At 45.4% G+C, this 13670-nt stretch overlaps 1 pseudogene; it reads right to left on the bottom strand.

Moving 5' to 3' along the window:
* Positions 1 to 595: 595 nt before the first annotated feature.
* Positions 596 to 13670, bottom strand: part of LOC144668766 (ras-specific guanine nucleotide-releasing factor RalGPS1-like) — a 56933-nt pseudogene continuing 43858 nt past the window's right edge.

The following is a 13670-nucleotide window of genomic DNA, read 5'->3' as shown; positions in this document are numbered from 1 at the left end:
CACCCGCTCGGCTTTCCCCATCTCTCCCGCTCCGGCTCGCGCTCCCTCTCCCACTCCGGGTCCGGGTCCCTCACTCTCTCTCCCCCGGCGCTGCCAAACACGTGATTCCGGGTTCGCCCGCCCCGCTCTCCGGCCGGAACCGCACGGGCCGCGCACAAAGGTTCCGGCCTCAACCCGCCGAACAAACCCTCCCCAGAGCCAGGGGCAGAGCAGGGGAATGGCCCGGAAATCCCTTTAAACCGCGGGGCCTGCGCCTCATTTCAGAGGCAGAAGTCACGATATCACCTTCCTAAAGTAAAATACCCCTTTTAATACTTTGAACATGATCAGAAATTGTTGTCATGTTTGACAGTTGTCACCTTGTACCAGGAGTTGTGAAGTGGCCTTGGTCTGAATTCTGGTTAACACCAGGTTATTTAATGTCAACATCGTGACCCAGTTTAGGTACATTGCCACAAAATACATTATTGGATGGTAAATTAATCCACATGAGGGAATGAACAGTTTATAGGGTTATTGATACAAATGTGAAGGACTGAACCCTCTAGGACAGGCTATAGGATGATTATTCCATGTCCATTATTGAGCCAGTCAGTCAGCAACTGCTGCTCTCATCACAACCTGGACAGAAAGAAAGAACAGAAAATACTGGGAAAACTCTGCATCTGTGGAGAGAGAAAGCGTGCTAACATTCCAAGACCTATATACAGACTTGAAAGGTTAACTCTGTTTCTCTCTCCACAGAGGCTGCCAGACCTGCTGCGTTGTTCCAGCATTTTCTGTTTTTATTTCTGATTTCCAGTACTGTAGTATTTTGCTTTTCTTTAAGAAAGAAAGACTTGCATTTCACTAGCACCTCATGACTTAACTCCCAAAGTACTTCACAGCCAATGAAAGGCTTCTGAAGTGTAGTCACTGTTGTAATATAGAAAACACAGCAAACTCTCAGAAACAGCTGTGTTGTGATAATGTGTTATGAACACAAGACGGGAATGGTGGTGCTGTGGTAATGTCACTGGACTAGTAATCCAGATGCCCAAGCTAATGCTCTGGGGGCAGCTGATGGAATTTAATCTAATTGTTACATCTGGAATCGAAAGTTTCATGGTCACCATTACTGAGACTAGTTATCATTGATTGTTGTAAAAACCCCACCTGGTTCACTAATGTCCTTTAGGGAAGAAAAGCTGCTGTCCTTCCCTGGTCTGGCCTATATGTGACTCCAGATCCACTCTTAAATGCCCTCTAATAGCTGAGCACTCAATTCAAGGGCAATTAGGGATGGGCAACAAATGCTGGCCTTTCCAGTGATGCCCATGGAAGAAGAAACAGATACAGTTTTAATGTTGTTTGAGAGTTAATATTAGTCAGAACAGACTCCAATCTCCAGGCATGTTATCTTAAAGGCATTAAGAATCTAAAGAAGTTTCTCTCTTCCCCAAACAGGAAAGTCATTATTTGTTCATTTGACAACAGCCTAAGTGTAGGATTAAGCTGTTCACTGATCACAGTACTGACTGATACTGTGTGGGTATAATTGAAGAGGAGCTCTATCTACAGCAGTTTCTGGATAACTAGTGGACCAACTGTTAACCGAGCACAGAAAGGAGATTGAAATGCAGACTGGTCTGTGTGGATCAGTCACACAGCGGGTGAGAGTTTACCCACTGGACTAGGACATAGCAACAAAACAAAGAGCATTTTATTTTGCCAGGATAGAAAAATGCTATAAAGCCAAGTGCAGGGTTACATCAAATATTTATTTTTTCAAAGATAAAACACCACAGGCGAACACCAATTTTCATCAGAGAGAAGTGAAGATTAACTGACAACTTCCTTAATAGGCTCAAGATTAAGGAATCAAATATATTAAAATATAATTCCATCTTTATTATGCAACATATAAAACCCGAACAGAGAAAAGCCCTTCAGAACATGTCCAATGTCACCTCTGACTGAAGCACTGCTCTCACTGGAGAATGGGTGTAAAACAGCATTAACTGTACTGCAGAGCAACAAATATCGATACTCCCCTCAGATTACAAGGGCCCGTCTAATCCTGAGCTACCGTGCAGCCTTGGGCTCTCTCGTGCCCTACTCACCCTCATTTATGGTACCCACAACAGACCCATTGTCCATAAGCCTATGTGGCTGTATTCACAGGCTCTGGATGTTACTGGAGTCAGATTAATACCTATAGAAAATGTTTTAAAATTTTCTTTTCGTTGCATGAAAGATTCTAACACATATCACAGCCCCTCAGAGAAAAAGGCAGGGCCTTTCCCACCAACAAAACCATAATTAACACAGACATGTGCACACAAAACCATCCCCTCTACTCCACACAAAACCACCCCCCTCAACTCCACACTAGCCCCCCCACCCCCTCCCCCACCCCAACTCCGCACAAAGCAACCGTTTATCGTAGGTGATGTGGATTCAGCATTCTGGTTATGATGTGGAAGTTATGGGAGGGGAGATGTGTTTGGGAGTCGGCGTGGGGGTGGGGGGGGTAGGTGGGCAAGGGGACAAAAAAATTATGGTACTGGTTTCCCAGGAGGATTTCAGTATCCTTTCTCTCCATTTGTGATAGAGTGAATGAAATAAAACATTGTAGCAACAGGAGGTCAAACTGAACAGATTATTGACACAAGGAAGGGGAAATAGCAGACCCCCTCTCTTTAATGTGTTGTTACACAAGGTGGACTGGATACTGTTGAGATGTAACATACAAAATGTTAGTGTAGTGTAGAACAGACTCAATGACTTCTCATGAGCTACAGAGTGTACATTGATCTTCAATTTACAGCCACAAAGCAAACCACTGAAAGAAATTAATTTTCTGTCAAAAACACCACCCTTCTTATCACCGGCAGTGAAAGGGGTCATAGGTTATGTTCTCAACCACAATGAGGACAAGGCCAAGTATCAAAACAGCACAATAACACTGAAGTGAACATGGCAGAGGAGGCAGGTACAAGGCAGTAAGGGGTGGATACCAAACGTTTTCAGAACTAAGTGAAGTTAATATTATATACGAAGCTGGATTCTAGTGAGTTGTTTTCCAGCGTGGGAAGGGGGTCAGAGGATGCAGGGGGAATCGTGAGGATGGACATGTCAGGTGACCAGTTGCGGCAGCTTTTGGGAAGGGGTTTAGAGTTGGGGAGTCATGTGATGAAATCTCCAGGAAAACATCCAGCCAGAGCTGGCAACTGTAACTTGAACATGGGAGCCAAGAAAATCTCCAAACAAGCTGCAAAGCATCACTTTTTGCTCAGCAACACTTTCCCAGGTGTTCTCTCAATGCTGGGGTAGGAAGTAGTCATGTCATCTGGGATTTATTCATACCCCTGCTTTAAATGAAGTCTTTTGGCATTCAGGAAGGCGACCATGAGTTGGTGAAAGGCGATCTGATGGGCACAATTAGACTGGAATAGCCAAAATGGGATTCACGTCCAGGGCTTTATTCAGTACTTGATCCCACAGTTGGAGGTTTGAATCTCAGGGTGGTCAATAACTGCAGTCTCCTCTGCAAGATTGCAGATTCTAGTCTGGGTTTTCTGCTCACAGTCTCTCCTCAACGGGTGTGAATGGACGGGAATATCACAGGCCGGTAAAGTGCAGAGCAGAGATAACAGCTTAATCATCATCGGTGGACAAAAACCTGGAGATAGTGGAACAGATGGGCAGAGGGAGTGTTATTCCAAGCTTGACATCAGTCAGAGAAATGATTATAAGCTGAACACCACACTCCAACTCCTTTACTGGAGTAAACGGCTGGACAGTCCATTCACAGTTCATGTAAAAAGGGGAAAATCTCCATGAAGAAGGACAATGGAATTCTCCAAACCAAGCAGAGTCATTTCCATCAACATGCTGCGTTCGTGAGGTGATTTCACCCTCCAAATAGGATCCAGAAATGTTCCACACAAAATCACTCATGATTATTTCTTCCATTCAAAACAAAAGCCAAACATTGGGATCACGATCTCATTGTCTGGTATTTCAGGTAATAATCCTCCTGGATCTGAAATCATCACCATTCCATCTTCCCTCTTGTGTTGGACAATTGTCAGTTCAACAATTCTGTTGCTCACAAGGCTTTAACTCATTCTCCACACTCTGCTCATCTTGAACTAACAGTTTAACTCCAGTCTCTGGATCAACTCGACAATGACAAGGCTCGTTGGAAATACCCAGATGAACTGATGGTTGCACTGGGAGAAGGTTGCATCATTTCACCTGCTTCCCAAGATCCTGCACATTCACACCAGTCTTCTACTTACAAAAAAAAACATATAAGTTGTATCATGGTTTTCATATTTTCCTCCAATGGTCTTTCTCACTCATTCAAAAGACATCAAGTTCAGTAGAGGCTGCAGCAAAGATTAAATCAGTTCAGAGCAGGGGCAGGGTTTGTATTGGGCACCAGGTCAAGATGAAAGAAATGGCAGGGCTGTAGGGGAGATGGCAGGGGGAGAATGGGAAGGGCAGACAGCAAAGAGGGGGGTGGTGAAAGAGTGGGAGGGGAAAGCAGGAGAGGGGGAGGCAGGGCTTGGGGAGAGTGGGGGAGGGAGGAAGGCAGAAGTCGGGGAGAGTGGGAGTGGGGAGAGTGGGAGGGGGAGATGCAAGTGGGGAGGGATGGGGCTGGGTTGTCACCATGAATACTCTGCTACTTCTCACTGTCGTTTCTTACACGAAGAGCTGCCATTTGGCAAAGTTTCTGCTGCTAATGCTGCCATTACCCAGCAGCTGGCAGTTCCTCAAGATTCCACGTTCAATAAACAACTCCATTGGTTGTGAAACTCTATGCGTCATTGTTTATTTCATAAACAGTCCTTTATTGCAACATTTATAAACACTCAATGAGACTAGGAGCCACTTAGCTGATTATTCCCCATCTCTACCACATCCTGTACCTTCTTGTGGGCTGCTGCCCTGTCAGAGGGCCAGCCCTGAGGGTGAGGGGTGGGGGGCATTGCCGCCCTGTCAGAGGGCCAGCCCTGAGGGTGGGGGGCATTGCCGCCCTGTCAGAGGGCCAGCCCTGAGGGTGAGGGGTGGGGGGCATTGCCGCCCTGTCAGAGGGCCAGCCCTGAGTGTGGGGGGTGGGAGTCATTGCCGCCCTGTCAGAGGGCCAGCCCTGAGGGGTGGGGGGCATTGCTGCCCTGTCAGAGGGCCAGCCCTGAGAGGAAGGGGGACTGCTCTGTGAGAGGTGTTGTCTTTCAGAAGAGACCTTAAAATCAAGGCCCCACCTACCCTTCCAGGTGGATGTAAAAGCTCCCATGATATTTTATTTGAAGGGCAGGGGAGTTCTCCCTGGTGTCCAGAGCAATATTTAGCCCTCAGTCAACATCACTAACACTGATGATCTCGTCATTACCACTTTGCTGTTTGTGGGAACTTACTTTGGACAAATTAGACATTCTTGCCTTCAGATTAGTTAGTCTCTGATCAGGTGACACTTACCTGGTTCCTGTTACTATTGCAAGCCCTGCTAAGGTGTCTGAACCACAGTGTTGCATTCAGTCTGCTCCCTGCATGAAACCAATAGCAATTCCCTGCTTGGAAAACAGAAGGAGACTCGAGGCAAGTTTAGATCATTACAGCAGAGCCTAATGTGAGAAAGGGCAGTCCCCAGATCCTCAAAGGGCAGAGCGACTGAGCGACAGACAGGGAGAGAGAGAGACAGAGAGAGAGAGAGAGAGAGAGACACACACAGACAGAAATTGAGATAGACAGATTCTTCCTAACTTACTGATGCCAACTGCTGCTAGACAGCATTGAGAGAGAGTCCTACCCCTCAGAAACACAGCAACATACAGGACTGACAAAGACCACAATGGCTCCCACTGTCTTGGGCCAAAGAGGGTCTCCCTTGTCCCTGCTCCACCCGAATTGGCAATGCTGCCATATTCAACAATTTTAGAGATGCACAGACTTGTCTCACTCAACATCCAACATGTTCCCTCCCTCGTGTGGCCCTTGTGAAGATTGTGCCCACTTGTTTCACACGAGGGGACCAGCACTTACATAAATAAACAATTTCTTAACCAACCCCATCGGGAGAAATGATCCCTCAATACTTTGTGAGCAGAATTCTCTTTACATCTCACACCTCCCTCAAAGGAATTCTCAGGTTTTTAAATAGGAAGCAATTCCGAAGCGATAAAGACAATGTTGAACTCGCTGTGCTCAGAAGCTGAGAGCTGGAACATGTCCACCTCTGGATCACCCATCAATAGAGGCATCCAACCGATGACAGATACTCTCTTACACCAGCTCGACTTAAACTGCTCAAAAAAACAATTCAAATTCAACAATTGGAAAGAAACAGAAGCAGATTAGGATTCCTTTATCTCAGATTCACTTAAATTGGAAATAGAATGAATTCAGTGTTTGAACTCTAACCTGGGAACAGTGTCCCCTTCGAAAGACTTTACCCCTTGTCAAAAATATTTCAAAACTGAAATGTGCGGTAACAAGGTGGGAGGGGAAAAGGTGGGGTGGGGGGGAACATTTTTTTTTCTAAATTGCTATTCCTCCACTTGTGCATCGCACCTCGGGGACGGAAGGAGTGCAGCACCAATTCACCAGAATGATACTAGCAGTACAAGTGTTAAATTATGAGGACAGGTTGCATAAACTTGACTTGTATTCCCTTGAGTTTACATGGTCGAGGGGTGATCTAATCAGAGTGTTTACACTAATAAAGGCTTTTGATGGGGGAGGGAGGGATAAACTATTTCCTCTAATTGAGCCGTTTTGTTTTTGATTTCTCGATCTTAACATTAGAGCTAGGCTTTTCAGGAGGGATTAGGAAGCACTTCTTGTGCATAAAAGGAGAGTGGGAATCTGGAACTCTCTCTCCTGAAAGGTTATGTTAAGGATTGCAGGGACAAATGGATCTTTCAAGGCCGAGATCAATAGGTTTTTGTTGAGTAGGGACATCAAAGGAAATGGAGTTGAGATACAGATCAGCCATGATCTAACCGAATGTCAGAACAGATTTTAGGGACTGTACGGCCTCTTGATCCTATTATCCTACATGGAACTTGAGAGTAGTTTGCACCTTAGGCCCAGGTACTTCGCCAGCCCAATAACTCAAATTCAACATCCCAACATATGGTTAATCAGTTTTAGAAGATGTAAATATTCAGGGAGGAATGAAAACTCTTTCCATATCCATGTTTGAATGACACTGACCTGTTTTCTTTCAGTCGATTTCAGTGATTTGGCTCTGTAGTAAAGCAGCTGACTGTCACAGAGTGCAACCCAATACATTGTCCAGAGTGACACCTGGGTTAAGACAGGACAGTCGCCAGTTTAGAGGCTCTGCTGACCCAGTGTTACAATCAGCTCCACAATCTCACACAGTCTCCAGCTAAACTGACCTCTCTGGGAATTCCAGAGTCCATTCACCAGTTCGAGTGTCAATGGACATGCAAACTCCAGAAACCAAGTTTCTTGGTTCAGAGCTGCCTTGAGGGGGTTCATGGTCAAGTAGTGCTGGGTTGTGGGGGGGAGGGTGCAAGAGAAATTTTACTCCACTCCTGAATTTAACTCGCTTCAGTCCCCGGGTCAAGACACAGTTGCTTTTTAGCATTTACCATGAGTGGATATTTCTTGCCAATTTTATCCAGTGCTCCCACATTTTATCAAATGCAGTGTAAATGACAGGATTTGAAAGCAGGGTTTGCAGCCAGTACATGGCATTGCCCAGATGTTAGCTGTGGTTCAGTAGATAGCAATCTCACTTCTGAGTCAGATGGTTGTGGGTTCAAATCCCTCTCCAGAAACTTGAGCACAAAACTCTAGGCTGACACTCCCAGTACAGCTCTGTGAGAGTGCCACACTATTGGAGGTACTGTCTTTTGAATGAAACATTAAACCTCAATTGCCCTCTCGAGTGGATGTAAAAAGCATGACACAATTTCCAAGAAAAGTAAGGGCAATGCTCGGGGTGGGGTGGGGAGGGAATGTTCTCCACTGGCCAGCGGGGGAGGGGGAACGTTCTCCACCGGCCAAAGGGGGAGGGGGAAGGGAGGGTGGGTGGGGGGAAATGTTCTCCCACGGCTGGGGCGCGGGGGGAGGAGCTGTTCTCCCATGGCAGTGGGGTTGTGGGGGTGGGGGGTCGGGGGGGTTCTCCACATGGGGATGGTGACCTGGGGCCAACATTTATATAATCAGCCAACCTCACTAAAATCTGGTTGTTTGTGGGAGCTTGCTGTGCACAAATTGACTGCAGTGTATTCTACAGTGACAATGCTTCAAAAAGTACTTCATTGGTTGTGAAACACTTGGGATGTCCTGAGGTCGTGCAAGACACTATAGAAATGCAAGTCTTTCGGTTGTTTCTTTATTTCCCTCTGATCTGTGAAGTGCCAGGTCAGTATGAGGACAGCAAGGTGCAATGCTTCAGATGCTGGCCACTGGTCAATGCTCATTGTGAAAAGTATTCCATTCCCAGCAAATAAAATATAAAAATAAAAGTACATTCGCAAATAAGAAACTTGGGGCTACAAGGATTAAAAACTGAGCCAACAGTAACACGACATGCGTTTCATTGTTCCCTTTACCATTGGTTTCTTGCCGTCTTTCAGGATCGTTTTCCTTTGCAATTTGCTTTCAATGGTTGCAGCCCCTTCATGCGGATGGGCTCTCGAATTCTCAGGTAGTGGGGGTCTGGGTAGAGTAAAGTTAGGGTACATTATTCCAGTCACAATAATGTGAAGCACCACAGTTTCTGAGAGGGTGCTGCAATCTCTGAGGTACTGTCTTTCAGATGAGACATTAAACTGAGGCCCCCCCCCCCCACCCCCATCTGCTCCCTCAGGCAGATGCAAAAGATCCCACAGCGCTATTTTTCAAAGAGGGGGTTAACCCCAGTGCCCTGGCCAATATTTATCCCTGGATTAGCATCACAACAACAGATCATCTGATTGTTATCACATTGTTGTTTGTGGGGATCTTGCTGTGCACAAATTGACTGCCCCATTTCCTCCACTACAACAGTGACTACACTAGAAAAGTATTGGATTGGCTGTAAGGCGCTTTGGGACATTCTGACGTTGTGGAAGACGCTATAGAAATGCAAGTCTCTCTTTCTGTCACGATTCTCCGGCAGTGTAAGATCACCCTCTTACATCCAACTTCAAATCCTGGAAACTGCAGTTTGTTAATAGTTTTATGCTCGGTGTAGAAGAAAAGCACCTCACCGATAGATTCGCTCTTGGAGATGTGATGCTGAACACAAGACGCAGGTTCAATCAGCAGAGACAGTCTGTAAGAAGATGTCAAAACATTCAGAGTTCCATTAACAGATATTCACAGTTAATACAAAAGCTTCTTTTGGATTTTTTCCAACCATTGAGTCACTAAGCGAAAGACGACAAATGCAAGGGGAGTGGAACACTTTCCATCTGAAGCACACATCTGAGCATCATTCCTGAGGTAGATGCAGAATAAAGTTCTCTCTCAAACCCATCTGCCCAAGCTCTTCGATTAATGCATTTGCCATGTGACCCCTCACCCTCCCACATCATGTACCTTCCAAAGCAAAAAAGGACCAAATCCCAATCTGCTCCTTAATTCAATTTGAGTGCAAGAAGGTTCTGGAATGCAGCCAGGATTTCCGTATCTGCAAAGTTTCACTCCTCCTCGGTTTAGGGAAAGTAAAAGCCAATTTTTTTTAGGTAAACTTATTCTCTAAAAGCACAGCTGCGTGCAGAACTCACCTGTAGTTGTCCTGATCGAAGAACCATTGCAGTTCCTCGATGTATCTCTCAGAGTTCAGGTAATTCTGCACATGAGGCAATGTCGGAAGATCTACAAATAATTCAAAATAGAACAAGTCAAAAAATTAAAGAGAAAATGTGAGGCAGCCAACATGAGAGAGAGAAAGGCAACTATTGCAGAGGTTTTACCATCCTCACCCTCCCACTCTCCATCCCAATAAACACAATGGACATGACCAGCAATTTGTTCATTAATTACTGGATTTTGTTGTGGGACCCCCTCGGGCTGTGTGCCTAACATTGAACATGAATATAAAGCATTGAAATTGTATTGAGGCATCTCCGGGAGGAATATGCTGCAGGAAGGAGAGTTGAATCCTATTGCACTTGTTGTAATTTTTCAATTTGAAATACTTTGCCTCCAGGCTGGATGCCCAACATGGAACATACATAGTAAATATCAAGGGAACTACAATTATATTGAGGCATCTCAGAGTGGAACACACGGTGTGGAAACAAGTCGAATTTTATGTAATTTAAGTTGAAATGTTTTGGAATGTACTTTTACAAATTTTATGAATAAACTATATTTTTGGGAATTGTTTTTCTGTCACAACCATAGTCAATGCTGAAAGTCCATTAAGGCAACAATGGGCTCTGCTCACTACCACTCCCGTCCAGGGCTCAGCTCACAGAGAGAGAGAGGCGGCGAGACCGGCAGCGAGGGCGAGAGCAGCAGTGCGACATGGGAGAAAGGCAGAGAGAGCTCCCGCGAGAGTGGCCAGTGTCCATCGATAGGACAGGATTGGGCTCCCACAGGTGAGAGCCTAGGCTTCTCCGTCAAGAATTGGGAGGGATCCTTGGGGGGGGTGGGGGACTGGGTCAGCAAAACCACACTCCAGATGAGCTGAGCAAGTCCACAGAGGAATGTAACACAACAATAAGGATGTTATGCTTCAGTTATACAGAGCATTGGTGAGACTGCACCTCAAACACAGTGTGTGCAGTTTTAGTCTCCTTATTAAAGGAAGGAGGTTAATGCATCGGAGGTGGTTCAGAGGAGGTTTACTAGATTGATACTTGAATGAGTGGGTTGTCTTGGGAGGAAAGGTTGGACAGACTGGGCTTGTTTCCACTAGAGTTTAAAAGAGTGAGGGGAGATTTGGTTGAAGTAGATAAGATCCTGAATGGTCTTGACAAGGTAGATGTGGAAAGAATGTTTCCTCTTGTGGGTGAGTCCAGAATTAGGGGGCACTGTTTTAAAATTAGGGGTCGCCCTTTTAGGACAGAGATGAGGAGAATTTTTTCTGAGGGTTGTGCGACTTTGGAACTCTCTGTCTCAGAAGGCGGTGGAGGCGGGGTCATTGAATATTTAAGGCAGAGGTAGATAGATTCCCTTGCCTAACAAGCATCTAAGGTTATCAGGAGTAGATGGGAATGTGGAATTTGAAACATAAACAAATCAGCCATGATCTTATTGAATGTGGAGCAGGCTCGAGGGGCCAAATGGCCTACATCTTCTCCTATTTCTTTTGTTCATGCAGACACTCACTCTGTACAGGCCAAATACTTCAGCTGTCACTCCTGTCTCCAACTCTACCCCTTTTTCATTTTGCTCAGTTCTTCTGCTCCTGCCAAGAGGCAGGCAGAGTGCGAGAGGCAGACAGGCAGAGACTAAAAAGAAAGATTCCAAGTGAAGACAGCCAGACTCTCAGTTCACCTAATGATGAGGGTGTCAGACAGGGTATTACCGTATTCACAGAACTGCTGAAAGTCACAGATAATCCGTAAAACACTGTTGATCTGATCACATCGATGCTTGTTCTCCAAGATGCCCCCGGACAGCGGATATGCAGCATCAATGTATGTGAGGTCAGACAAGTAGATCCTTGGAAGAGACAAACAGCGAGGGTTCAGAAATACCAAACTGGGGGATTCCTTCTGAAATGCAAATCTTTTGATGTTTGTTAAATTTCACAAGGATGAAGGAGGTTAAGCTCCTGTAACACAAAGGTTTCCTCTTATTGGGTCATTCGCCTCACTTTGTTTGTGGGATCTTGCTGTGCACAAATTGGGTGCCCCAATTCTTAGTTTACAACTGTGACTATAATTCAAAAATACTTCATTGTGAAGCATTTTGGAATATTCTGAGGCTGTGAAAGATGCGAGAGAAATGCATCTTTGTTCTTTCCTTCGTCTTAGACGACCAGTGCCAGGTACAGGATAATCACGTGGATCAATAAAGCACTCTAGACACTGCCTGGGCAATGTCGCTTTGCCGAGGGGAAGCAGCTCCTACCTGGCTGATTTCCCCAGTTTGACTTCCTACCAAAGCCACCCTTACGAATTCTCGCAGATCGGCAGCTAGTGAGATTTGGGTCGACATTCAAAGTTATGAATTTAAGGACACTCGCTGACAGTTCAGGGTCGAATTCTATACCATCTGCCCAAGCTGAATCCTCAAGCTGAAACTACAGGGTTTTTTTAAAAAAAGGTGTTCCTGGGATGTGAGCGACCCTGGCAAGACCGGCAATTTATTATCCATCCTTAACTGCCCTGAAGGTGGTGGTATTGAGCTGCCTTCTTGAACCAGCTGCGGTCCACATGGTGTAGGTACAGCCACATTTATTTGTTCAGTAGTAGTTTGATACAAGTGATTTGCTGGGCCAGCTGAGAGTCAACCACATCGCTGTGGGTCTGGAGTCACATGGAGGCCAGACTGGGTAAGGACAGCAGATTTCCTTCCCTAAAGGACACAAGTGAATATAGATGTAGAATCTAGAATTTCATGATTATTAATGAGATTAGCATTTTATTCCTGATTTATTGAATTTAAATTCCCCGAGCTGCCATGGCAGGATTTGGTCTGGGACTATGGATTACAGGTCCAATAACATTTTGCCACCTTTTCCTGCAGAGTGGGAGAAACAAAATGCACCACCTCACCTTGTGTTGAAAGATTAAAAGTAGTTACAATGACCAAAACTTTCTGTTAAAATGGAAGTTGACAATAGTTCAAAGGCACAGGGTAAAAGTGAATTCCAGACAGTTAGACTGGCCTGTGAAACCAGGGGTCAATGTGATACTATCAACCAGCTGGGATCCTCGGTCAGCTCTATCTCAACATTGAGTAGATGCTACGGTGTAATTTTTAAATGTTTTTCTAGCGTGAGAAACATTCCCAAATGGAAATATCCATCTTGGAAGATAGCAATCTGGAAATGTTATGTCCAAAGTCATCCTGGCTGTTGGCCAGTGCCATGCAACTTCCTTCCTATGCCTTCCCAATGTGTCTCTCCACCTACCCTGCCCTGCCCCACCCCCACTCCAAACTTAATCCACCTTCTCAAACACCAAGCAATCCTCCAGTCAGCTGATTATGGAGCTTGATTGCTCGCAGTACATGTGAGGTGAAAGAGTGGGGGGGAAAGGATGAAGATACCTTCACTAGAAATAATGTAACTAATCATTATCATCACAGGCATCTCCCTCACCATCAGTAACACCCAGAAATTGCCCCCACTCCATACCTGTTGTCAAAGGAAGAATTAAATAACTTACATTTATATAGCGCCTTTCACAACATCAGGACATCCCAAAGCACCGTACAGCCAATGAAGTATTTATGAAGTGTAGTCACTGTTGTAATGTAGGAAACACGGCAGCCAATTTGCTCACAGCAAGCTCCCACAAATACCATACAAACTGCTTAGTGATGTTGGTGAAGAGGTAAATATTCCAATGTCCAATCTGGACAGCGATCAACAGACTGAAGATTGGACCGTGTCCAGGAATGGAAGAAACGTCAGTCTCTCTATCTTGATAGGTCCTATCGGCTCCTTAGACAGAAACCTGTAAATGAAGTCACCCCATCCAACTTCCTGTGGCAGTGGAGGGTGGGTTATGTTTGGATCCAAGGTTTGAAAATCAGTGTTG

This window comes from Cetorhinus maximus, chromosome 28, assembly GCF_964194155.1.
Source record: "Cetorhinus maximus chromosome 28, sCetMax3.hap1.1, whole genome shotgun sequence".
NCBI lineage: Eukaryota > Metazoa > Chordata > Chondrichthyes > Lamniformes > Cetorhinidae > Cetorhinus > Cetorhinus maximus.
The sequence above is the reverse complement of the archived record's forward strand: the minus strand, read 5'-3'. Positions and strand labels throughout refer to the sequence as shown.